The sequence below is a fragment of the Pleurodeles waltl genome, chromosome 11 (assembly GCF_031143425.1).
Source record: "Pleurodeles waltl isolate 20211129_DDA chromosome 11, aPleWal1.hap1.20221129, whole genome shotgun sequence".
In the NCBI taxonomy this organism is placed as follows: domain Eukaryota; kingdom Metazoa; phylum Chordata; class Amphibia; order Caudata; family Salamandridae; genus Pleurodeles; species Pleurodeles waltl.
The window spans coordinates 13,578,763-13,606,488 of NC_090450.1; the positions used below are offsets into that span (position 1 = coordinate 13,578,763).

The window sequence follows — 27,726 nt, forward strand, 5'->3', positions numbered from 1 at the left end:
AATATTGTGAATTTCCAATTTATTTAAAGCGATTTCACACCCCTCCCCCAACATAAAGTGGGCATTTCCATTTCATTCAAACTTAAGCACTTTTTAACTTAAAATTTCTCCCACTGTCCCAAGGTTTCTCGTTTCATTGTATAAAAGTTATGGTGATTTTCTTCTTGGCAAATGTTTTTATTCCAAAAGTAGGCATCGTGTTTAAATGTATGTAGTAGAACCTTTATGAATCCAGGACTGTACACGCGATTCAATGTGTGTTTTTAAATTCCACATCCATTCGTTTTACGCCGAGGTTTGGTTTTGTTCCACTGTACCGTTTAAATGGATTGCACACTGCCATTCGTACTATCATGCCACCAGATTGTATTTACATGTAGACGTTGCTAATGTTTATTTTATGACCATATGTTTATGATAGGTAGGGCATTATACTTACCAGAGATCGATTTAATTTAAATTAAAGTTTACGTGACACTAATTTTACTTCAACTTGATTAGTTATATAAAAATGTATGCAATTGTTTCTTCCGTTTCCTAAGTTAGTTTTAGAAATGACAACCATTTGTCTCAAATCATTCTTTAGTGAAAATCAGGCCTTTTATGTTTGAAGAGGCTCAATTTTATTTTGAGATCGTTATAGAGCCATAATATGTTACAAGTCAAATGGTTTTAATAATATTTCATATCTCTTATTCTGTTTTATTTCCATGATTACTGTAAATAGAAGTCATGTTTATAAATTGCCAGTGTTTTGTAGATCGTAGATGGAATTTGTTTTTAGGGTATTTTTAATCCATGTTATCCTAGTAAAGCATAAAATCTCATTCCATGTTTTGACACTTTTTATTTATATTTTGTTTTAGAATACCGAATTAGAAATCGATTTTTATGCAAGTAAGTGACACTCATATTGTTTTTATTTTATTTTAAATGTTTGAGTCTAATACAATATTGTTATAGTGTACAGTTTATGCACATTTCATTTTTGTGCAGCATTCCAAGTATGCTAGTTCAGATTACGCTTTTGTTCCACATTTAATTTTATTTGGAATATTGTATTTACTGGATGTTAGATATTTCTTCTGGTCAGTCATCCTCATGCTGCTGATTTTATCTTGAACTAAAATACAAAGTATGCGTCCCATTCTTTTTGTAGCATTTCATTTGTGAAATTTCACTTTCTCTTTTCCAGCATGTATTACTTTAATATAATGGGTTATTTATGTCTGTTCACAGTTGCATTTGTACGGCTTTTTAAAAGACTTGTTTTACTCACCGTAATGTGAAAGATTTAATTAATGTTTCATAAACAAGAGAGTAAACTGTTTTAGTTGGCTTTGATGTTTCACTTCTGGACACAGTAATTCTCCTCAATATTGGGATCATAAATCTATTGTGCGGTGACCAAGAGATTGCTTTTGTGAATATGTCTTAGACACATCATTCTGCGCTGGCACCGGTTCAAGGACGTTTGGGATATTTACATTAACAATAATGTTTTTAGATAGCACATCATAAAGCAATCCTGAACTACCGGTGTTACTATTACATAATGTAATAGTATTCCATTTTCTAAGGCTTTCAAGGATGGAAAGCTGGGTTCAGCTTTGTTTGGTAATGAAGAAAATTAGTTACTTACCTAAAACTATAGTTCTCCAATATTGTAATCTTCCATAGATTCACATGCTTGAATCTTTCCCCGCTGGCGAAGTGGGAGTCCGGGTATCATAATAAGTAGCGTACATTATAATAATAGGCTTTAAAAGGAAAGCAAAGCTCAATTTAACAGCCTATCTATGTCCTTTCTAAAAAAAAGGACCAAAGCTATACATTGACCAATCAGGCGACAGCACCCTCTTGAACCCTCACCATAGAGGCTCCAGTTCCTCAGATTTTTACGCACAAAGGTGAGTTAGTGATGAAGGCCTGATAATAAAAGGTGAGCCTCTATGGGGAAGATGGTGGGCCGTAAGTGAATCTATGAAATATTACAATACTAGAGAACTACAGTTACAGGTAAGTAACTCATTTTCTTCTCCAGTACTGAATATTTCATAGATTCACATGCTTGAATCAGAACAGTCAGCAGTCCATAATTTCAATTCATATGCATTCACAAAGCAGGATAGTGGGTAGATAAATATATTATGGCTCACCTCATTGAAATAGATGGCGTAAAACTGCTTGCCCCACTGCTGCATCCGAGTTATCAGCCTCTTCCAAACAATAATGTTGCATGAAGGTGTGTCTGTTAGACCATGTCACTGCTCTGCAGATCTGCTGGCTAGACACACCAGCAAATAGAGCTGTTGAAATAGATATAGCTCTCTTAAAGTGAGGTTTCACCCTACTACAATACAAAAACGTATCCATTTTAGCTGATATGATTTATTGGTAGACTCTGCTCTAGCCTTGGCTAGAATCTCTCTACAATCAGGTGGAATGTCTAGGTCTTTAAATTCATGGTGTTCAGGAGCCAAGCCGCTAAATGTAGATGCTTCGGATTTGGATGCAGGATCTGGCCTTTGTTCATTGTTAGCATTGCCTCACTGGGCAGTAACTGTACGTGCAGCTTTTCGGATAGCAGCAGAAGTTCTGTGTGCCAGAACTGACTAGGCCATTTGGGAGCTATGGGGATGATCCTGCATGGTTCTCTCTTCATTTTGTGAAGTATCCATGGGATTAGAGGAATTGGGGGAAAAGCGTAGGCAAATATTTTCAATCATCTTATCGAAAATGCATTTCCCCATGATCCTTTTTGGTGATGCCAACTTGCATATAATTGGCATTTCCTGTTGTTCCTGGTGGGGAAGAGGTCTAGTTTTGGCATGCCCCATCGGATGAATATGTTCTGCAATGTTTGCTGGTCTAATTCCCATTCATAGCAGGTTGAAGTCGATCTGCTCAGAGTGTCTGCCAGCACATTTGATGCTCCTGGAAAATGTACCGCTCTCAGAGATATTTTGTTCTGTATCACCCAGTTCCAGATTTCCTGTGTTTGATGCGACAAGGCTTCTGATCTTGTTCCCCTTCCCGCTTGTTTAGGTAGTGCAGGCATGTGGTGCTGTCCATTCTGATGAGCGTGGATGATTTTTCAATTCTCAGAAGGAACAAACAGAGCACAATAGCTATGGCTTTGAGTTTGAGATAGTTGATGTGCATTTTCTTGTCGAGATTGGTCCATTACTGGGGACAGAAAAGTAAGTCCCTCTGCCAAATTCTCTTTCTGCGTCTACCACTGCCTGGAGGATATCTTTACCTGGGTTATTTGTATGGTGGCGTCGTAGAAGCCCTGAGATTGTTTCCACTGCTTGCCTAGTTCCTCTCGCACTGGCCTCATGTGAAGTCTGCAGTTCAGAATTAAAGGAATGCAAGAAGATAGCATTCCTAGGAACGATTTGTATATCCAAACTGAAATGGACCTTCTTTTGATTAGATTGCAAGCTAATTGTATTCTTATCTGTCTGTCCAAAGATGCCTTTGCTTTGTCTGTGTTGGTGTTGATAACTGCACCTCGGAAGGCTATTTTTGTGTTTGGAGTGAGAGAGGACTTCTGAAGATTTGCTGTGAGACCCAAGGTTTCAAACATCTCAAGACACATGTTTGTGTGGTCTGGGTTTGTTTGCAGTGAAGGAGCTTTGATCAACCAATCCTTATACTTGAACTCCTTTTTGCCTCAGACGTGCTGCTACTGGGGCTAGCATCTTTGTAAATATTCGAGGGGCTGATTTTAAATCGAAGGGGAGCACTTTAAACTGAACATGAGAGCCGGCTACCTGGAATCGTAGGTATTTTGGATGATTTGGATGAATGGGTATGTGGAAATACACATCTTTGAAGTCTATAGATGTCATATAGTCACAGTGGTTTAGAAGTTGTAGAATGTCCTGTAAGGTGACCATCGGAAAGGATTGTTTTTTGAGATATTTGTTTAGCTTGCGAAGGTCTAATATCGGACGTCAATTTCCTGTTTTTTTCTTGATGAGAAAGAAACGGGAATAAAACCACATTCCCTTTTGAATAGATGGTACTCTTTCTATTGCTCCTTTTGATATCATGAGGGAAATTTCCTTCAGTAGCGGCTTTTGACATAGAGGAGGTAGACCCTTGGGAGGACGATTTGGCGGTTTGTTGATAAATTCAAGGGTGTGCCCTCAAATTATGACATCTAGGACCCATTTGTCCGTTGTTATAGTAGCCCATTGGTAGAAAAATTGAGAGACGTGACCTCCTAATTTGTGTAGTAACTGTGAATGTAGGGTGGCCTGTGCTGGTATTAGGTCATTGCTTCCTTGATGAGTCTCGACCTATGGTGGGTTGTTTTCCCCTAGCTGGCTGCTTGTAGGCAGTTGTCTATACTGCTGAGTGTATTGAGAACGTTACTGTCCTTGGTAGGGTTGATATTGCTGTCTATAAGGTTGAAAACCTTCCCGAAAGGTAAAAGTACTCCTGCCTCTGGCTCCTCGAAAGGGTTGCCTTTTCTACTGCAACGCACCCATTGATCTGGCAGTGTCAGTATCAGTCTTAACAGCCTGTAGTGCATCGTCTGTGTGTTTTCCGAATAGTGATTCACCATCATAAGGCATGTCCAAAATTTTACTCTGTACTTGAGGCCTAAACAATGTGGCCTTTAGCCAGGCTTGTCTTCTGAGCACAGCTGCTCCTACTAGCTGCCGAAAACCTGTTGCGGGCTGTCAATCACAGTCTATGACTTCTGCAGGCGCCTTCTGACCATCAAGAATAATTTTTCTGGCTTCTTCTCTAGACTCCTCTGGAAGGAGATCTATGTATTGCGACATATCCGACCACATTTGCCTATCGAACCTTGCCAGAATCGCAAGAGAATTAGCTGCACGAACTGTCAGCCCTGCCATACTCGAGAATCGTTTTCCAATAGAATTGAGTCGGAGCCCATCTCAAAGGTGGTGTTGTAATGGGTGCTGCTGGGTTTTTGGAGCGCCTCTGGGCAGTTTGACTTATCACAGAGTCTGGCTTTGGGTGTCCTAATAAACAAGCTGGTGCATTGTCTGGAACTTTATATTTTTTATCCAGTCTTGGCATGACTGCTGAAATGGGTGGCTAGATTCTTCATAGTACGAATACCCTCTTGCCAGATTAAATCTACTATGGGTATTGCTTTCACTGACTTCTCTCTGGGTTCCTTAAAATCATACAAAAATAGTCTGTTTGTTTAGAGGTTAGAGGTAACTGAAACCTTTTCGCTGCACGCTCTATTGTACTATGAAAAACCACCAATGTCATCTGGTGGAGAGTCAACAGGAGGCGGCTGTAGTGGCGATGGTGACTAAATGTGCAGTTGTCCTATTCTATAGCTGTGGAGGCTTGACCCCTTATTTCTCCTTCTTCTTCCTGTTTGTCCGGTGATGTATGTTGATTGTCTGACGGTGGATCCATGGCAGTGTAGACAGCAGAATCCCTGAAAAGGATAGTGAAGAAGGGTGAGTAGGCAGCATTTGTAGAGGTAATCTTGCCGGTGTTTGAAGCTGCGATGGCGGTGCAGATTGTGCAGGTTCAGGAAAGCGTTTATAGTAATCCTGCAGCGTTGCTTGCAAGTTAAAAATCAAGCCCTGTGGCATCTGGACTGTTTGATCCTGTATTGGGGTGCTAGACTGGTAGGTCTGTTGTACGTTCTCAGCGACGTAAACATTGGAAAGCTAGTATTGGTCATCATCCTGGTACTTAACTTGCAATTCGGATGGGCTGTGCTCTACTACAAAAGGTCCTTAATCCTCTGACTCATCGTCAAATAAATGATGCAGTGGAAATGCCTTGACTTTACTTGGGGAGGTGTGCTCCAGACGTAATAGTCGGTCTGCATGGGACAGGCCAGTTACAGGCATCAAGGTTGTTGAAGGCAATGTTGTAGTTGGATGGTGTCATCACCATCGTTGATGGTGATGACAATAGTATAGTCAACGATGGTGTCGTAGACAGTGGCTTCATCGACGATGGCTTCGTCGATGGTGGCAATACTATGAGTATAACGTAGTTTACTCTCCATTAACATAGCAAACATAGGAATGGAAATCTTAAATTCAAATATACAACATACAATATATTTCAATTTAGATATTTATTATAGCTAATTAAACATTCAGTTCGCACATAATATAATCAACATAGAATCAACCAAAAGAACGAGTTACTTACCTTCGTAACGACTTTTCTGGTGGATACATTAGCTACCTGTGGATTCCTCACCTCATGAATACTCCCATGGCGCCAGCATTCAACGGAAATCTTCTTACTAGTCTCTGCACGTCGACGAGGACGTCACTCTAGCCCACGCGACGCCGTCTGACGTCATACAGGCAATAAGAGGTCCTCGACGACGTGCGGACGTCAGTACCAATCATTTTTTATGTGCATGAGAACAACCAGGCAATGCAATGAAAGAGCAAGGCAACATCCCATTATATTGTAAAAATACACAACATTGTATGAATAACTGTAAATCTTTTTATATAAATATATATATATATAAAACTTTCTCTTTTAAAATATATACACACACCAAGTATGTACACAAAGATATATACATATACAGGGAGTGCAGAATTATTAGGCAAATGAGTATTTTGACCACATCATCCTCTTTATGCATGTTGTCTTACTCCAAGCTGTATAGGCTCGAAAGCCTACTACCAATTAAGCATATTAGGTGATGTGCATCTCTGTAATGAGAAGGGGTGTGGTCTAATGACATCAACACCCTATATCAGGTGTGCATAATTATTAGGCAACTTCCTTTCCTTTGGCAAAATGGGTCAAAAGAAGGACTGGACAGGCTCAGAAAAGTCAAAAATAGTGAGATATCTTGCAGAGGGATGCAGCACTCTTAAAATTGCAAAGCTTCTGAAGCGTGATCATCGAACAATCAAGCGTTTCATTCAAAATAGTCAACAGGGTCGCAAGAAGCGTGTGGAAAAACCAAGGCGCAAAATAACTGCCCATGAACTGAGAAAAGTCAAGCGTGCAGCTGCCACGATGCCACTTGCCACCAGTTTGGCCATATTTCAGAGCTGCAACATCACTGGAGTGCCCAAAAGCACAAGGTGTGCAATACTCAGAGACATGGCCAAGGTAAGAAAGGCTGAAAGATGACCACCACTGAACAAGACACACAAGCTGAAACGTCAAGACTGGGCCAAGAAATATCTCAAGACTGATTTTTCTAAGGTTTTATGGACTGATGAAATGAGAGTGAGTCTTGATGGGCCAGATGGATGGGCCCGTGGCTGGATTGGTAAAGGGCAGAGAGCTCCAGTCCGACTCAGACGCCAGCAAGGTGGAGGTGGAGTACTGGTTTGGGCTGGTATCATCAAAGATGAGCTTGTGGGGCCTTTTCGGGTTGAGGATGGAGTCAAGCTCAACTCCCAGTCCTACTGCCAGTTCCTGGAAGACACCTTCTTCAAGCAGTGGTACAGGAAGAAGTCTGCATCCTTCAAGAAAAACATGATTTTCATGCAGGACAATGCTCCATCACACGCGTCCAAGTACTCCACAGCGTGGCTGGCAAGAAAGGGCAGGGATGTGGAATTCCTATCGCCCAACGCCCGGGACATCTTGTTTGGGGTCAAGGGCAACAAGTTTTTATGTTTACTTTGTCCTTGGGACAAGTAGGCCCAACCCCCTGCAGCACAAACCCTTTGGCTGTCTGTTTACAGAGAGTTGAACTCTCTGCAGTTGAGGTAATGTGTTTCCAAAAGATAATGCTGTTCGAACTTGTATTTATGGTTCATTATTTGAAAGTCTTCATTATTAGGGTGCGTGCTGTAAATAAATGTTTTAAGGTCACACTTCACTACTGACGTTGGTTCCAGTACAAAAAAAACAAACGTGTACACACATGTTTGAAAAGTTTAGGCTAAGAGGCTAAGTATAATGCTCCCAGAATGCTCTCTGATTATATGCAAATGAAGTGTCATTTAGTAAAATGTGTTGATGCATGCTAGTATTTCCCAAAAATATTTCTAATGGAAAATCAGTGTAACCATTTTCAACACGATTATGGGAAGCATGAAAATAAACAAACACTGACAAAGCCAACTAATCTGACATATTTTTATAAGTCTTTTAGTTTCATCAATGCGTGTCTTGTTTTGACATGGCTTTTGTAACACTTTATTGTTGTGGGAGCTACCAGGCCCTCAACATTGTAACAAACATTGGCAAAACCCCCCCAAAAAGTTTTTGAACTCTTAAAGCACACGTTGCCACCAGCGGCATAACAAAGGCCCCGCAGCCGCCCTCCAGGGGGCCCGTCAGCACAGCACCTGCCCTGAGTGAGTCTGGAGAGGGGGCTCCTCCATGTTCTTTGCAAAGGGGCACCCTCCAGTTTCGTTACGTCACTGATTGCCACTGTAGTTCCTGACACTGAACAAAACTACTTTGTGTGGCAATATGCTCCTTGTGGAAGAGCAGAATGCGATCACTCACAGTAAAGCCAGCCGAAAGAGAGAGAAATAGAAGTTTAATAAAAACAAAATGTCTTTGTTAACACCAGACCTAATTAGGGACCAAGACCCACATGTAGGTAGCTTTTTGCATGTCGCAAACAGCGACTTTCGCTGTTTGCGACGTGCAAAAAGCACACTGCGATGCACAAACCCAGTTTTGCGATTCAGTAACCTGGTTACCGAATCACAAAACGGGTTTGCGACTCGCAATTAGTAAGGGGTGTTCCCTTCCTAATTGCAACTCGCAGTGCAATGTAGGATTGTTTTGTGACCGCGAACGCGGGCGCAAACCAATCGCAGTTTGCACCCATTTCAAATGGGTGCTAACACTTTCGCAAAAGGGAAGGGATCCCCATGGGACCCCTTTCCCATTGTGAATGTCACTGTAAACATTTTTTCAGAGCAAGCAGTGGTCCTGTGGACCACTACTTTCTCTGAAAAAATGAAACGAAAACGTTTCATTTTTCGTTCTTGTTATGCATCTCGTTTTCCTTTAAGGAAAACGGGCTGCATTACAAAAAAAAACGGCTTTATTGAAAAGCAGTCACAGACATGGTGGTCTGCTGTCTCCAGCAGGCCACCATTCGTGAGGGGGTCGCAAATTGCGACCCACCTCATGATTATTCATGATGTGGGCATTTGCGAAGCCCTTGCGAATCACAGATGGTGTCAAGGACACCATCCTACATTCGGATTTGCGACTCGCAATTTGCAGGTCACAAATCTGAACCTACCTACTTGTGGCCCCAAATTCTTAAAGAAAGTCACAAAAGTGCACCCATGGTATATGTCGTACCCCTATAAAATATTTGTGAACTGTATTTTAGCGTGGGTAAATACGATGTGTAGATTTGCTCATGTGAAAATCTATTGAGCATTTGCAAGTTCATTTTCCCTCCAGCCACTTTCTTCCCAACCCTGGAAGAAGTTCTAATTCTGCCATTGTCAGGAGTAAATGTCCAACCTTTCTTATTATGGGAAAATATTAGAGAGAAGCTGGTAAAAATCTTTATAACATGCAGGTTAGTAGGTTTGCAGACTCAAAGGCATTCCAGCCCTGGAACTATTGCTTACTGCTTCCTCCAGCCCCAGTATGCAGATCTGCAGAAAGGTGGCAAAATAAGGAAATTGCTACAGTAGGGATTGAAACTCCAAGTATTCAAGCCCTACTATGGTAGTAGCCCTGGCATAATCAGAGAGGCTATTAATTGCTGCCATAATTTGTTGCCACACTACATGGTACCAAAGGGACAAGTAGATCTTTTTACAAGGCAAGTAGATTTGAGAAGCAACCTGTCCCCTGGACAAGTAGATATTTTAATAAATTCCACACCCCTGAAGGGTATAAAAGAAGGAAATCTAATGACATGGCCTCCTTGTTCACCTGATCTGAACCCCATTGAGAACCTGTGTTCCATCATCAAATGTGAGATTTACAAGGAGGGAAAACAGTACACCTCTCTGAACAGTGTCTGGGAGGCTGTGGTTGCTGCTGCACGCAATGTTGATGGTGAACAGATCAAAACACTGACAGAATCCATGGATGGCAGGCTTTTGAGTGTCCTTGCAAAGAAAGGTGGCTATATTGGTCACTGATTTGTTTTTGTTTTGTTTTTGAATGTCAGAAATGTATATTTGTGAATGTTGAGATGTTATATTGGTTTCACTGGTAATAATAAATAATTGAAATGGGTATATATATTTTTTTGTTAAGTTGCCTAATAATTATGCACAGTAATAGTCACCTGCACACACAGATATCCCCCTAACATAGCTAAAACTAAAAACAAACTAAAAACTACTTCCAAAAATTTCAGCTTTGATATTAATGAGTTTTTTGGGTTCATTGAGAACATGGTTGTTGTTCAATAATAAAATTAATCCTCAAAAATACAACTTGCCTAATAATTCTGCACTCCCTGTATACATATATATAAATATATTATATACACATCTATTGCACCCTCAAAGACCAAGAGGAGCGCACTCAAGGATTACTTGGTAAGACCAGAAAGGCAACGGGGAGGCGGGTGGGACCGTGAGGAATCCACAGGTAGCTAATGTATCCACCAGAAAAGTCGTTACCGAAAGTAAGTAACTCGTTCTTCTGATGGATACAACTACCTGTGGATTCCTCACCTCATGAATAGAGTCCCAAAGCAGTACCACGCCCGGCGGTGGGTGCCTAAATGGTCAAACCAAGAAATCCTGCAGCACTGACCGTGCAAAATGGCCGTCCCTTCTAACCTCAGAATCCAAACAGTAATGTTTTGCAAAAGTGTGAAGGGACGACCAAGTTGCGGCCTTGCAGATGTCGACCACAGGAACACCCCTAGCCAAGGCCGAAGTGGCCGACTTAGCTCTGGTGGAATGAGCTCTACTGCCCTCAGGAGGATCCTTCTTTGCCAACGAGTAACATATTTTAATGCAAAGAACAACCCACCTGGATAGTGTTCTCTTGTGGACTGCCTTTCCTCTCCTCTTGCCCACGTATCCAATAAACAGCTGATCCTCCAGCCTGAAATCCTTTGTTCCATCAATAAAGAAGCTCAACGCTCTCTTTGGATCCAGACGGTGCAGTCTTTCTTCCTCTTTGGAAGGATGAGGCGGAGGATAGAACGTGGACAAAGTAATTGCCTGAGCCAAATGGAAGGGTGAAACAACCTTCGGGAGGAAAGCAGCCTTGGTCCTCAACACCACCTTATCCCCATAAAAAGTTGTATAAGGGGGCTTTACTGATAAGGCCTGCAACTCACTCACTCTCCTTGCTGATGTTATAGCTATCAGGAAGACTGTTTTTAAAACCAAATACCTCAAGGGGCAAGAATGCATAGGTTCAAAAGGGGACCCCATAAGGAAAGTCAGGACCAAGGACAAATCCCATTGCGGCATAACGAATGGCTTTGGAGGATATTGATTTAGAAGACCTTTCAAGAATCTGATAACAATAGGGGATTTAAATAAAGATGGTTGGTCTGGAAGACATATGAAGGCTGACAAGGCCGATAAATAACCCTTAATGGTAGCCACTGCACAACCTTTCTGCGCCAGAGATAGAGCAAAAGACAAAACGTCCGATAGATGAGCATGCAAAGGATCAATCTGCCTCTCTCCACACCACGCAACAAATTTAGACCACCTATTAGCGTAGATAGATTTAGTGGAGTGTCGCCTGGCCGCTAATATAACATCCACTACCTCAGGCGGGAGAGAGAAGGAACTCAGGTTGCCCCGTTCAATCTCCAGGCATGTAGGTGCAGACTCTGGAGGTTGGGGTGTAGAACCTGCCCCTGCGACTGCGAGAGGAGGTCTGCCCTGAAAGGGAGACGGAGCGGCGGGCACATTGAGAGTTGGAGAAGGTCAGAGTACCACACCCTCCTTGGCCAATCCGGAGCTATTAAGATTACTAGAGCCCGGTCTTGGCGAATCTTCCTCAATACTCGAGGAATCAAGGGTATGGGAGGAAACGCGTAAAGCAACTGGCCGCACCAGGTTATTTGAAACGCGTCCCCCAACGCTCCCTGCATCGGATACTGAAGGCTGCAGAACAACGGACAATGCGCGTTCTCTCGAGTGGCGAACAGATCTACCCGAGGAAACCCCCACCTCTGGAAGATTAAACGGACTTGATCTGGATGGAGACGCCACTCGTGGTCTGCCGAGAAGTGGCGACTGAGACTGTCCGCACGCACGTTCAAAACTCCGGCCAGATGGTTTGCTATCAAGCAAATCCGATGGTCCTTTGCCCAGGACCATAGTCGAAGAGCTTCTCTGCAGAGATGGTACGACCCCACTCCTCCCTGCTTGTTTATGTACCACATCGTGGTAGTATTGTCCGTTAGGACCTGTACCGACTGACCACGAAGGGAAGGGAGGAAGGCCTTGAGAGCCAGACGTACAGCCCGTAACTCTAACAGATTGATATGAAACATCTGTTCCTCTGGAGACCAAAGACCTTTGATCTCCAGATCCCCCAGATGAGCTCCCCACCCTAGAGTGGAAGCATCCGTTATGACTGTGGCCACTGGTGGCGACTGCTGGAACGGCTTTCCTTGTGAAAGATTGTTGCTTGCAATCCACCACTTCAAATCCACAGCAGCATCTCTGGAGATCTTGACAGTACCCTCTAGATCCCCTCTGTGTTGAGACCACTGCCTTCGGAGGCACCACTGAAGAGCCCTCATGTGCCAGCGAGCATGCGTGACCAACAGAATGCAGGAGGCAAAAAGACCTCCCATGTCCTTCGGCGCCGATCCGGAGACCTGGAACGAGTCTCCTTTGAATGACGCCGAGATTCTCTACGGCGCCGGGAGTCTCGATGACGCCGATGTCTTGGGGAAGAAGACTTCTTGTGATGTATCTCCTTTGACTTGCCATAAACAGCTTCGCCTCACGTTCCTTGAGGGCCTTTGGATTCACGTGCTGACATGAATCACAAGTCGAGACGTCGTGGTCGGAGCTCAAACACCAAAGGCAATCGGAATGAGGATCCGTCACTGACATCTTGCCTCCACACTCACGACAAGGCTTAAATCCAGACTTTCTCTGCGACATTATTTCCACAGCGAAAGACTACGCAGCAAGATATACACTGTAACCGCAAGAGTAACAGTTGCTCCCTCGAAGATAACCGTTTCGAATGCACGGAAAAAAGGGAACTGACGTCCGCACGTCGTCGAGGACCTCTTATTGCCTGTATGACGTCAGACGGCGTCGCGTGGGCTAGAGTGACGTCCTCGTCGACGTGCAGAGACTAGTAAGAAGATTTCCGTTGAATGCTGGCGCCATGGGAGTATTCATGAGGTGAGGAATCCACAGGTAGTTGTATCCATCAGAAAAATATAATACAACCCCCTAACCTAAATGAAACATACATATATGAAAACATAAATAACATACCAGTAGATACGCAAAAATAAACAAAAAACACAGAACCAACAAAATCACGAAATAGTATACATACAAATTTACAACCGCCTCATACATGAGAGGATATTTAAACAGCACAATAAAGTTACTGCTTTGATGCTACAATTATGCGTTGTAGTTTGGATTGTATAAAATTCAACATAATAACAGCCAATTCTAGGTTATAATTTGATGGTAGCCAATCCTGGTCAGGGCTTCAAATTTGCCAATTTCAAACACTTCATGCCAATGTTCAAGACATGCCAATTTACAAGCCGACGCGCGTTTCGGCGAGTGAAGAAAAATATAAATACACCTTCATCAGGACTTTATGATTCAGTATAATTGGCATACGTACATCTTGTAATCTGCCTTAGATATGAAAGAACTTAGATATCCCTTACAGGCTGGATTAAACACTCTCCAACTTCAAATTTGTAGTCCAAAATGAAGGACTAACACATGGATATAGCTAAATGAAGCTATGCTTTCTCACTCTACAAGTTCACATGGTTTAAAAAACGTAATCCACAGGGGAAACCCACAAGGATACCAAACTTGTAGGGAACAACTTGCTAACAGTATCAGCAGGATCCAGGACATATGACCAGCACGATGATCTCTCGAGGAGCAATAATCAGTAATTGATTAATGGAGAGTAAACTACGTTATACTCATAGTATTGCTTCCCTGTGTGTTACTCTCTGTATCTAGCTCAGGGACCCTGTTTAGATACGAGGATTCGTCGATGGTGGCGTCATCAACGGTAGTGTCGTTGACGGTGGCTTCGTCGACGATGAGGTCGTTGACAGTGGGTTTGTGGACGATGAGGTCATCGCTGGTAGCGTCGTCAGTGAAGATGATCTTTTGGCAACCCTCGTCGACGGTAGTATCAACGACGGCAAGGACGTCACTGTAGTTGTATCGGTCGTTGACGGTAGTATCTTACTTTCTTTAGTCGACTGAGGTCTTGTTGTAATCCTGCAGGATACAATGGTTGTTGATGACAACGGAGAAGAGGACATTATCAAAGGCGATGTCGCCGTTGTGAAAGTTGATGGTGAAGGAATTTTTAATTTTTGATCAAGTTTAGGCTCATTTTCTTAGCTCCACCTCCTCCACATTCTCCCTTGGATGGGGCAATGTTTCTTCAAGTCCTTCATGTACTTTACAAAAAAAGACTCAGAGGAGGGGGGTAGTAAACCCCTCAACTAGGATCACAAGAGCCTGATACTTTTATTGTAATAATCCATTCTAACTACAGGTTTCTCTGCTGAACAATGGAAAAAGGTTAGAATCAAGAGTGAATATATGTTATTATTGAATTTACTACCATTAGAAATGGGGATTTATGAAGTACTCCACATGAAGGAAATGTCGCTTAGTGCTTCAGCCAATCTGATGTTGCCAAACTCAGCAGCCGTTTTTAAAATGACATAAGTGTTAACAACATACAATAGAACAGATGTAGACACATTTTAGAGGGTTTCTTCATAATGCTTTGGAAGCTTGAGTTCTCTATCAGACCATTTGCGAGGACACTTTTTATCCTTCTGGTGCGATGCAGTGACCCTCTAGGACCAGACCCTAAAAAAAATAGTTGCCAGAATTATTTCGGGCTGCCAACCCAGCTTAGCATCTGGGAAATTGACAGAGAAAACATTATCTTCACCTTTGGTCAATCATCAAACATGCCACCGCTGCCCCCCTTAAACCATGACAGGGTTACTTCTTATATCCATAAAACATATATGCTCATGAATCTTTTCCTAAAGTGGGGGGGTTTCTTTTTTTCCAGCCCAGTCTCCAACATTCAAACCGTGTCTAGACTGCTTGAGATGAAGTGATGTTAAAAAGGTGACTTCACTGTTCCTACTTGAGAGGCAGTTCGATAGGACAATAACATGAACCTAACAGTTTCAAACACATCCTGCTTACATCAATAAGCACTTTGGATCCATTTTACTAATACCTTTTTAAAACGTTCAACTAAGCCATTACTTTTAGGTATCACTCCAGAATGAACCATAAAATCACAGAATACTTGTGAGATTAACTAACAACATTACCTGTCAGACATACCCTATTTAACAAAAAGATCACATAGAAAACGCTGTACAGCAGCAGCAAGTGGTGTCAATGAAATGTAACTTCAACCCAATGAGATAAATGGTCTATCAGGGCCAGCATATATCTGTACTGTGGTGGCAAAATATGAAAAGGTCCTAAAAAATCTAGCTAACTTTTTGCCAAGCTCTACCGGGTGCAACTACAGGAGACTCCAAGGCAACTATGTCCTCAAATGTTTGTCACTTGCAAGATCCACAGTTTTCATGGCATTTTTATACACCAGAATCCATTCCAGGCCACCAATATTCTTCCTTTTTTTCTGTGCACTCAAGGCAGCACCTGTGAGCTTCCTCTATAATTTTACGCCTAAATGTGGTTGGAGGAATCAGTTTCTCACCACAAAAGAAGAAGCCATCCCCCTCAGACAGTTCATCAACCACCTTCCAGTAAGACTGAAGAGAGGGGCCAAGGGTCCTTTCTTATGGCCATCCTTTCATCACTGGGAATGTTGTCACTGTGGATCATTTCACACTTCCATTGATCTATGCTCTCAAAAGTGACAGTATTCCCCTCCCAGCTGGCAATGAAAAACTCTTCAATGTCAACTGTGTCATTATCCAAATCACTACGGAATATCCTTAATCTTGAAATGATATTCCAAGATCTTGGCGGCTAGTCAAGCTGATCTTTCAGTGGTCTTTCTTATTTTGTTGCCAGACCAAATATCCACTAGTGGTTTATTATCAGACTTAATCATAAATTGTCTCCCCCATACATAAGGATGGAACTTATCTACCCCTCAGAAACATGCCAAAATTTCTGTCTAGATAACCAAGTACCTACGCTCAACTGAATGTTTCACACACCTTGAGCCATATTCCATACAACATCATCTAATTCAAAGGTCAACAGTCTACAAGTCACCAGGCATCCCTTTAGGGACTTCAGAGGGGTGAACGTTTGAGAAACCAGCAAGCCCTAAGTGCTAAGCTTTGACAATAGGGTGGACAAATATCTACAGCGGGGAATGAACCAGCTGAGTTATCAAGACCTAAAATTGGTGAAAACCCACCCAGCGAATCTCCCACATGTAAACAACATGTGAACTTTCCGGTGACCAACAAGAGTAGTGTAAAAAAGAACATAGGGCCAGATGTATCAAAGGGTTTTACCCATTCCGTGTCTATGGGAAAATGTGTTCATACATATGGCCCATAGTGCTTTATACAGACCTTCAGCAGAGTCCTCTCAAACACTACCAGTAACTGCCACTAAAAAGATCACCACTGCACAGTTTCCTTGCATGGGGGCAGGTGAGCTCAGAATACAGCAGTGTGTAGTTTAGTGATGGATTATACTTCAGAGGGGCAATAGTTTTGGGTCTGCCTTTAGAGGTCGATGCATGGATGTTTGTGACGCAAGCCATTGCTGCTGGTGTCATCCTGCTAGGGTGTTCATTTATCCATATACTGGTTTGGGTGCCTGATAAGTTTTATCCACCTTTGTTCATTTTGTGGCTTTGCTGTGCTGCTCTGTGCACTTGAGTGCAGTAAGCATTACTTTCTGCTACTCTACTGAGAGGGACCAGTGGCAGGTTACTAAATGTTTATAGGAAACTGAAACGCATTAACATCTCATGCCAGCATTATTATGGTGTGGGCACAGTGACAATGCTGCCATCTGTGTCATGCAATCGCCTGCCCCCACTGTGCCCGCATGAGTGCCTAAGGGCCATCAGAGCAACAAGGCTTTGTAACTACCACTAGTAATGTGGCTACCCTCGCCATAAAAACTTTGATTGCAGTTTTGCATGGCTGTTCCCCCTTGCCCTGCTGCCCAGAGCATTGTGTACTAACATCACAACGCCGGCCTTCGCCCTCAGTCATGCCTGTGCTTATGCAAACAAGCATTGCCAAAGCCAATAGGTCTCGCCCATTCGAGGCCTATTGTCTTTTAGCCATGTTGTATAAAAGCACTATGATGCAGCCTGCGCTGACCAAGTGGGGGCAGTGACCCATTTTCTTAGTGTGTCACTATTCTCTGGCTTCACAAAAAAATATTTCCAGGAACAAATGACAATGTCACCTTGCCAGCAAACGTAAACAATAAGAAATTAAAATACACATTTGTGCATCAATCTTTTTTTAAATGGTGGCAGGAAAAGTGAGTCAAAGCTGAGGGCGCTGGGCAAAACACAAGTTAAGCAATAATAACAAAAATAATTGATAATAAACGTGCCTGACGCTGTCAAAAGCAGTGAGGTTCATGGCGTGGCTGTAAAGACTGAAAACTCACAAATACATAAAGGGCATTTGAAGAAAAATACTCACTTGTTTATCTTATCTCCAAGCTGAAGTTTATCCTGTTGGCCAGTTCCAGTGTACAATTTCTCCAGTCATGATAAGTCAGAGCTACAGGGTACACTGTTTCAAAGTTTTTACATTAGCTCACACCCAATTAGAGGAGGACTGCCAGTCACCTAGGCCCTTAATTGTTAAAAAGCAAGAGCATTCACTCACCAATTGGTTACATGCTTCATCATCGGCCCTGCTCCTCCTCAGGCCGGTGCTGCAATGCCTGACGGGCCCCATGAGGGGGCTCTTTGCCAGAGATTTTTTATGAAAAGCGCCGATGTCACTTACCGGAACATGATAATACCTGTAGTTAAGTGTGCTGAAGTACTGGATGGGTATAGGTAAAAGCAGGTAAGGGTGATTTGAAGGTCTGAAGGAGGGTAGAGGTAAAGGCGGTTAAGGGAGGTTTTGAGATTTGGGTGGGTAGAGTTAGAGGGTTGTTGATTATAGGGTTTAGGGTGGGGCGGTAAGAGAAAGGTGAAGCTGATTTTAGGGCTTGGTGGGTAAAAGTAAAGGAAGGTAAGTGATTTTATGGTTTGGGGGTTGGTAGAGGTAAAGGAAAGTGAGGGTGATTTAGGGTGGGTACAAGCAAATAGAAGTAAGGATGATTTTAATGTTTGGGGGTGGGTAGAAGTAAAGATGAAACATAAATCTTTGGAAATTTCTGCATGTTTGATGATGAATAAAGAGTCCTCTAAAATATTTATTTTTTAAGTAACCGACAAATAAGTCAATGTGACACAGCACAAACGTTAATTCAGAAAATCACATTCTGTAGGACAACAGTCTTAAAAGAAGGGAGTGTGTTTACAGCATATTCGTCAATAAAAGTGCAGGCGGACAAAATGTTTGTGTCAAAAATTGGTCAAGAGCCACAAAGCCTTGTTATCACTAGCTCGGCTATTGAAAACATTGGGAAGTGCAAGCTTCAACTCTGATGGTTTCAAGTTGCTTTGTATGTAAAACCAAAAGTACGACAATCCGACAACAGGCAACGCAAAAGAACATCAATCAAAAAATCAATCAGCACTTGGTGCGTGATCCAGGGAAGAAAAGTAACACACAGAAACAATGTGAAGCTGACATACAAAAGCTCACAAATAGAAAGGAAGAAAATAAGATTGACGATGAACGGTGGTTAGTAATGGGTGGGCTAAAAGCTCACTTTTAGATTATTTATTTTTTTAAGAAGCCAGAGTTAGTCGCAAGCGGCAGCTCATGAACTGTCGCAAGCGAGACTTAAAAAACATCTAACCTTACTGCCTTGTGCCCATAGCCTCGAAGATACTACCTTGGTCTTGAGGCACTGAAGTACCAGGCAGCAACATAACGTCCTATAGTACAGCACAGGCCCAGGCCGCAGGTTAAAGTTGACATACCCCAGAGCTTGAGAACAGACTCCCGGTACATGGGGTAGATGCACATCCATGAAGATTGAGAGGAGACGGGCCTGGGGCAGAAACCGCACTGCATGGGTAATGTACACCCTAGGAGGTTGACTAGTGGCCTTGGACAGAAACCTCAGTATACGAGGCTGGTGTACACCTGTAGAGATTGACATCAGCCTAACACAAGGACGTTTGACAGGAACCTCAGTGCATGGGGATGATGCACACCTATAGAATTGAGAGCAGATTGACAAATGGAGCCTGGGACAGAACCAGAGACTGAGAGCAGACATACATTAGCACCGGACCTCAGCACAAAGACCTGACATGAAATCAGAAACCCATTAGATAGACACCAAGAGCCTGGGACAGGACCCTCAGTGCCCATGGCTGATGTACAGCTAGATATTAAGAGCAGACAGACACACGAGGCGTGGGACGCCCTTCACCACATGGGACTCACCCCTAGAGCTTCCGAGAGGAGGGGGGCTGCAATAGAACCAGCAGCACGTGAGGCTGATGCTACCCACAGAGATAGGAGCAGACAGATACAAGGTGTCAGGCACAGGGCTTTCAGCCAGTGAGATGCCCCTCATTCAGAGGGGTTGATGCACAGACAGAAACTGAGAGCAGAGACACAATGGGTCAGTGAGAGGCCCCTCAGTTACAGAGGGCGAAGCGCAGACAGAATCTGAGATCAGACAGACACAGGGGTCAGGGACAGGGCTTTCAGCACATGGGACTTCACAAGGGGAAGACGAACACGTATGGAGATTAGGGACAGACACACACATATGATGTACACCCGTGCCCACTGAGAACAGACAGGCCTGTCCGTCCCAGAGGCTTACAACAATCACTCATAGGCGAGACTCCGAGGCTGCTCTGCTTTTTTAACCCAATGGAAGTAAAGTTGTATTTGCTTTCCGGCACATTGGGTTCAACGAGCAGACTTTGCTCCTCGGCAGAGTTAAACATTGATGGGGCGGAGGGTGGGTCTATCGCTCTGTGTTGGTAACAGCACCGCAGTCATGTCACTCTGCACATGCACAGGGTAGTGTCTAAACAGTGGTCATTCTGTGTAGCGCGGTATAGACAGGGCCATTGAAATTATTCGACAGGGAAGCATTAAATTACGTGGCAGTGTTCATAAATTATGTGGGAAATAGGTAAATTATGCGTCATTATGCAGATTGGAAATGAAATAATATATTATGATTCCTGTATGTGTTAGGTGAATGCTTGTTTCTGTATTGTGTGTGTATTGTTTTGCAGTTCAAATCATCAACAATGTTTAGGTCGAAGTCCACAGCTTCCAGTAATGACTCATTGAGGGTGGTCCAATAATGATTCGGTGGGGGTCCCTGGGTTCCAGTTATGAAAAAGTGGGAGTCCCTAGAAGTCAAAAAGTTGAGAACCACTGCTCTAGATCGGTATCGGTTTTCTGCATTGAAACTGGGCATGCAGCAAACTAGTGCAAAGTCCTCCAACTCTTGTTTTTTGCCCCTAACCTGGAGGTCTCCCTGCAGGACAGGATGTGTGAAAATGCTCTGTAAAAAGGAAACAGACCAGGGCGACACCCCTGGACAATAAGGCCTACCTAGATTTACCAAGGTTTGCATCATGCCAGTGGGCCTTTTCAATGTAAGGTAAATAAACGCTTTCTGTCGCTTTGCACCACGTGACCTCCGACCTCGTGATTCTCAAGCAAGCCCGAGCTTGTAGTGGTGCAAGAGGGCTTCTGCAAGAGAAATATACATGTATGAAAAGAACTCAGGAAAAGATATTACAATGCTCCCACAGGCCTTTCTAAAAAGACATTAATCAGTTCCTGAGCTCATCCCTTGGGGAGAACAGGGCCACAGGTTTCTGTCCTGCACAGACAGCCAGACAAATAAACCCTTCTAATGGAGGTTCCGCTGAACCCCACAATCACAGCAGGCAGATATCACTCTTCACTGGGGTTAATACCGTATGGCGAGTTGTAAAACTCTGCCTGAGACAACTTTATGAGGATTTAAAAAAAAAAAATCTGTCACAAATGAGCTTGATCAACTTTGAAAAGAGGTTGTTAAAAAGCATTGCAGGTAGTTATTTACCGAATAACGTGTGTGGGGCAAGAAAGTATTTTTTTTTTTTTAAACTCTTCTGCAAAAATAGATTTTCCGAAAAATTGATCCCTTTAGACCTTTTAAGGCAGGAAAGTGTCAATGAAGAGGGGTGGATTGTGAAAGGTTTGCACTTTAGCCAGTTTCACAAATGAAAATGATAATTTCCCACAGGTCAGTAAATCGAGATATTTTGGATAGAGGAACCTGTCCCATTACATCTGGGAGCACAAGATGTTTCTAATTTTCGAAAATAGCAGAAATCTGCCCTTTGCATTTTCTATGTTGTATGATTTAGCGATGCTACACGTTATTATGTATGAAGCAAGTAAGTATATATTTGTTGTTCTATGGTCATGATACGTCCTCTTTTAAGTAGGGGTGTGCAGTTATTTGTAAATGAATGTTTGTAAAATATCGGATTTTTCTAAATTTGCAAAGTTTGCAGGTTTAAGATCGCCATTGCCCCGTGCGAATATTTACATCAAATTCCAAGATAATGTTCACTCTAATCAAACCCAGCAAGTATGGAACATGTATGCAAAACATCGCAGTGCAAGTTAACCTTTTGCCTAGTTTTCTGTGCACAATAGTAAACACATACAACGTTTTTTTTGTAAGCAAATATACCTTTTGTGGTAGAAACGTTTGTAAAAGTAACAATTTTGACACAAAGGGGAGAGGAGTATATTTTGAAACTTGATAAACTTGTTAATGTTTCCATAGAATTTGTAAAAGCTGTCAGACAAAAACTTCTCAACTTCCCACACTGTAGGCTACATTTTGCATATGTATGTATATTTGACATATCGTGGTTATATATTATGTACGGTTATGAGTGATCACAAGGTCTATGTTTTATATTATTTATATGTTCTATATGTTTCGTTAAGTTGTATGGGAGTGTTTTGACTTTGTGGGACTGATATTGAGAAATGTAGAATATGTCTGTTTTTTCACCTGATATTTTTCCTTTTTGGGGTGGGGGGCGTTATATATGTGAAGCTTTATTTCATTATAATTAAAAAACATGGAAAAAAACTCTAAATGCCAGGGCATCATTACATGGCGAGATCACAAGTCCTCCCTAGTAAGGCCCAAGGGTAGGCTGCGTGCTGTGCTGACACAATAGCCTAAAACTTCTCTGTGGTCTCCCGAGGGAGTCAAAGCTCTTAGGGAGTCAGAATGCAATGGATTTATTATCGCCCAGCAGTAAAAACATAACCCTCGCGCTGAGAATCAAGTATTTCCAATGTCTGTCTATTTATCTATCTATCTATCTATCTATCTATCTATCTATCTATCTATCTATCTATCTATCTATCTATCATCCATCTATATATCTATCTTGATTGGAGAGGGTTTGTACATGTGAAGTTAGAACTATTAACCCTAATTAACTACACATATATATATCGTGATATTCAGACATACACAACTGTTCATGCAGAACAAAAGACGGATCATTACTAAAACAAAAGCAGCCTGATTCACACAAACTTGACTAAACAAAACTAAGTCAATCTGCTACGAATATAACAAGAATAAAAAGTGTTGGAAACTTCCTTCTACGGTAAACTATCAATATAAACATTGTTCCTTATTTTTCAGGATGTCCTTCTCTATTTATTTCTCTATTTAACAAACTGTGTTTTACTCATTTCATCTGTGTTGATATTTTTATACTTTGTGTTTTGGAGAAAAAAAGAAGCTGAAACATGTTTCTTTCCATATTTATTTAACAATACCTGCAGTCTCATGCTGGGATATTTGATTGGTTATAGCACTATAAGCAGCTGTCCGAAACATCATTAAAATAGTCCTCAAGACAACCTTTATATTGTCATACAAACACAGGTGGACGTCAGAACCTCTTTAAGCTTTTTAGATAAAAAAAAAACAAAAAAAACATTGCCTTCTTTCGCTCCCCCACATGCCAACCTGCACAGCTAGCATTGCGATTACGTAAAAATACATATTTAACACTGTGTTCAATATTTAAAAATAATTATAGACTGCGAATAAATCTCTGTGTCTACCTGTAAGCGTCAGTAAAACAGAAAAGCGTTTTATATGACACATGTAGTGGATAGACATTTTATTCGAGTGCTGGAATTACTGAGAAGCCTGGAAGGCGCTATTCCAGACAGCAGCAACAAGAATGAATGATAAGGAATTATATAAAGTAATCATAAAACAATCCTTGAACAATCTTATTTACGTAGACAAAGTCCAAGCATTCCTGACTTTTCAAAAACAAGGAATCTCGAGCAATTTATACATCTGTGGTAAATATGACCGTAGCTTTGAGAGAAGAGAGACGGAAAACTCCCGAAAGTGTCTGCACTGCCAAGGGCGAGCTAATCTCGCCTGATAAAGTAACTCTGTTGAATAAGACACCAACTGCACAGTTTGCTCTCATCTGCAGGCGCACATCTATGAAGGGGGACCAGTGAGTTAAGATACCAGATACAGATTATTTCTAAATTGCAGGCGGCTGGTTCCCATGTCAGGGAGACTTCTCAGATGGTCCATGTACCAGCAGACACCTCAGAGGGTTAGTGTACCTACAGAACAGACCTGTCACCTATAGGATAAAAGTCTAGTACGATATCTCCATGGGTTAATGCAGGTCTCATAAGGATCTGCATGTAACCAGCTGGTGACAGGTTCCAATCCGATTGTACAAAAATGGGGGTCGTGCCTCTGGCTAACGAGAGTGGCGAAAGATCACTCGGTTTGTGGTTTGCACAGTGTCGCTGGTCAGATAAGTATAATGTTGGGCATCTAAGTTCATAGCAATATAGAACGCACGTGTTAATAATTGAACATCACTTCTGTAGTAGAGATACACGAATTTTCACGCATTTTATTGCTGAGAGCAGACTATGCAGTGGTAGGAGCTTTTTAAAGCTGTCAAACACAGGTCTGGAAGGTACTGTTACCCCTTGACGACAAATCAATGCAGCCTACAGTTAGGTGGGGGAGTGGCTTGTGATGGAAGGACAGTTTGGTTGTCGATCACTTGAGTTAAATCTGAGTGTACCGGAGGGTCACTGATTTGAATCCTGGTCGGTGCCTCAGTAAGTGAATAGTTTAAAACATATATTACACACAATATAAATTAGGTTGCATGCAGGCTGTTACAACACGAGCAAAAAGATTGTATTTAAACGTCTACAGTGCCTTAAAAAATTATGTTTCCTATAAAAACACAAATTAAAGATTCTATTAATTAAAGCCTACATTGGTTCCCACAGAGTCTGCCTTTATTTCCGGTAGCAGGTATCCAAGAGAAAAGGCGGCGCGTTTCTTCCTGAGCTACCTCTCCTTTCCTGGTAAAGGAGTCCCAACTCGCCTTCAGACTGCGGGGTGGGGGTTATTTTATTTTAAATAGAAAATATGACGACTGTTTTGTCAACTGAACAAAACTTGCCTGTTCCCGACCCACTTGCAAGTCTGCCTGCCTTCAGGCTTACGCTACATCTGTGCACTACACCTACGACTTCACTGTACCCAGTGGCGTAGCGTGGGGGTGCAGGCGGGGCCGGCCGCACTGTGCGCAACATCTGGGGGGGGTGTGCTCGCACTCGCGAGTGCTAAAATCCACGGGTTAGGGGGCGCAAATTACTTGCCTTGCCCCGGGTGCTGACAACCCACGCTACACCACTGACTGTACCATCCGTGTACTGTACGTGATCCCTGTACCAACCCCGGGGTGAGAGCTCTACCATCAGTTCCGATCACCAGCGACAAACTGCACCACCTAGGCAAGCACCAGCCACGCCCCTCAGCATCACTGCACTGCATCGGGAATGCACTGCAACAACCGTTAGCGTCCCTATTGCTGCACCATCCTGCGTTGAACTGCCCGTAAACTACACCGTTGGTTGCACTGTATTACACCGCGTCGGTACTAAATACTTGTTTATGCCGTCCTTGCACTATATTACCTTTAATGTACACCATTCTTGCACTATATGGACCTTGTTTCGCACCATTCTTGCACTATATGGACCTTGTTTCGCACCATTCTTGCACTGCACCATCTAGGTATTATACCGTCCTTGCACTACTGTAACACTGCGTCACACCGTCCACAGGCTTTGGATTGGGCAATACTTACACTACAGTGCCCTTGATTCACACTATCCTTGCACTGCACAGTGCTGTAGTGCCCTTGCACTGCACCATCTAGGTATTATACCATCCTTGCACTACTGTAACACTGCATCACACCGTCCACAGGTTTTGGATTGGGCAATACTTACACTACAGTGCCCTTGATTCACATTTTCATTGCACTGCACAGTGCTATAGAGTCTTTACACTGCACCATCTATGTATTATACTGTACTTCCACAATACTGTAACACTGCGGCACACCGTCCACAGTCTTTGGCGTGAACTGTGCTTACACCATACTGCCCTTGATTCACACTATCCTTGCACTGCACACTGCTATACTGCCCTTTCACTGCATCATCTATGTATTATACCATCCTTGCACTACTGTAACACTGCATCACACCATCCACAGTGTTTTGATTGGACAATATTTAAACTATAGTGCACTTGTTTAACGCCATCCTTACACTGCACAGTACTATAGTGCCCTTGCACTGCACCATCTATGTATTATGACATCCTTGCACTACTGTAACACTGCGTCACACCATCCACAGTCTTTGGCGTGAACTGTGCTTACACTATAGTGCCCTTCATTCACCCTGTTCTTGCACTGCACAGTGCTATAGTGCCCATGCACTGCACCATCTATGCATTATACCATCCTTGCACTACTGTAACACTGCGTCACACCGTTCACAGGCTTTGGACTGGGCAATACTTACGCTATACTGCCCTTGATTCACCCTGTCCTTGCACTGCACAGTGCTATAGTGCCCTTGCACTGCACCGTCTATGCATTATACCATCCTTGCACTACACCACTGAAACACTGCGTCACACTGTTCACAGTCTTTGGCGTGAACTGTGGTTACACTGTAGTGCCCTTGATTCACCCTGTCCTTGCACTGCACAGTGCTATAGTGCCGTTGCACTGCACCGTCTATGCATTATACCATTCTTGCACTACACCACTGTAACACTGCGTCACACTGTTCACAGTCTTTGGCGTGAACTGTGCTTACACTATAGTCCCCTTGATTCACCCTGTCCTTGCACTGCACAGTGCTATAGTTCCCTTGCACTGCACCGTCTATGCATTATACCATCCTTGCACTACACCACTGTAACACTGCACCACACTGTTCACAGTCTTTGGTGTGGACTGTGCTTACACTATAGTGCCCTTGATTCACACTTTCCTTGCACTGCACAGTGCTATAGTGCCCTTGCACTACACCATCTATGTATTATACCATCCTTGCACTACTGTAACACTGCATCACACCGTCCACAGTCTTTTGAGTGGACAATATTTAAACTATAGTGCACTTGTTGTTACGCCATCCTTGCACTGCACAGTACTATAGTGCCCTTGCACTGCACCATTTATGTATTATACCATCCTTGCACTACTGTAATACTGCGTCACACCGTCCACAGTCTTTGGCGTGAACTGTGCTTACACTACAGTGCCCTTGATTCACACCATTTGTGCACTGCACAGTACTATAGTGCCCTTGCACTGCACCATCTTTGCCTGGTACACTTGCGTCACAACCCCATAGTGCTACAGTATCTTAGTTTTACACAATCTCTGTTCTACTGCTCCATGCTTGGCATCCCTTTTGCACTCCAGTGCCCTAATTTCGTACAATCGTTACACTGCAGTGCCCCTAAATTACACTCCTTTGCACTACACATTTTTCCGTTATAACACCAATGCCCTACAATATCCGTTCTTCACAACACCCCTGCGCTCCAGAATCCTGGCTGCACATTATCCTTGCACTACAATACCTGTGAAAAGCACAATATTTTCACAACAGTTCCCTTGTTTTTAATTATCCTTTCAGCACATTACCTTGCCTCACATCACCGCTGCACATCAGCTTGAGATTGATTTCAGCTATCTCTTTCTAGAAACCTCTTGTTTTCACATCCCTGCACTATAGTGAGCTGGTTTCCCTGCACTATTTTGTATTATACCTTTCCTGATACCATAATTGCAATGCACCATATTTTTTAACAGTGTACATGACTTGCATTTTCAGTACCCTTGTATCACTATTTCATAATTTCCTTCTCCTACAATGTCTTTCCTTCGTGCCATCCTTGCAGTATAGTAGCCTGGCACTGCTGCATATTTTTATGACACCATCCTTCTATTACCTTACCCTTGATTCATGCCATTCCTGCTCTGCAGCACCCTTGGCTTCACACCATACTGGCTAAAAATGGCCCTGGTTTCACATCACCCTTGCACGACCGTGCCCATGCCTAACAC

At 42.8% G+C, this 27,726-nt stretch overlaps 1 protein-coding gene and 1 long non-coding RNA gene across 2 annotated transcripts in view; one reads left to right on the plus strand and one right to left on the minus strand.

The window, feature by feature from the left end:
- Positions 1-27,726, plus strand: part of BCL6 (BCL6 transcription repressor) — a 255,112-nt gene that overhangs the window by 183,394 nt on the left and 43,992 nt on the right. The window contains exon 3 of the mRNA XM_069212801.1: positions 867-897. The gene's annotated coding sequence lies outside the window, so the exon portion shown is untranslated. The remainder of the gene's footprint in view (positions 1-866; positions 898-27,726) is intronic.
- LOC138265234 (uncharacterized) overlaps positions 1-27,726 on the minus strand; it is a 48,999-nt gene that overhangs the window by 1,520 nt on the left and 19,753 nt on the right. The window lies entirely within an intron of this gene.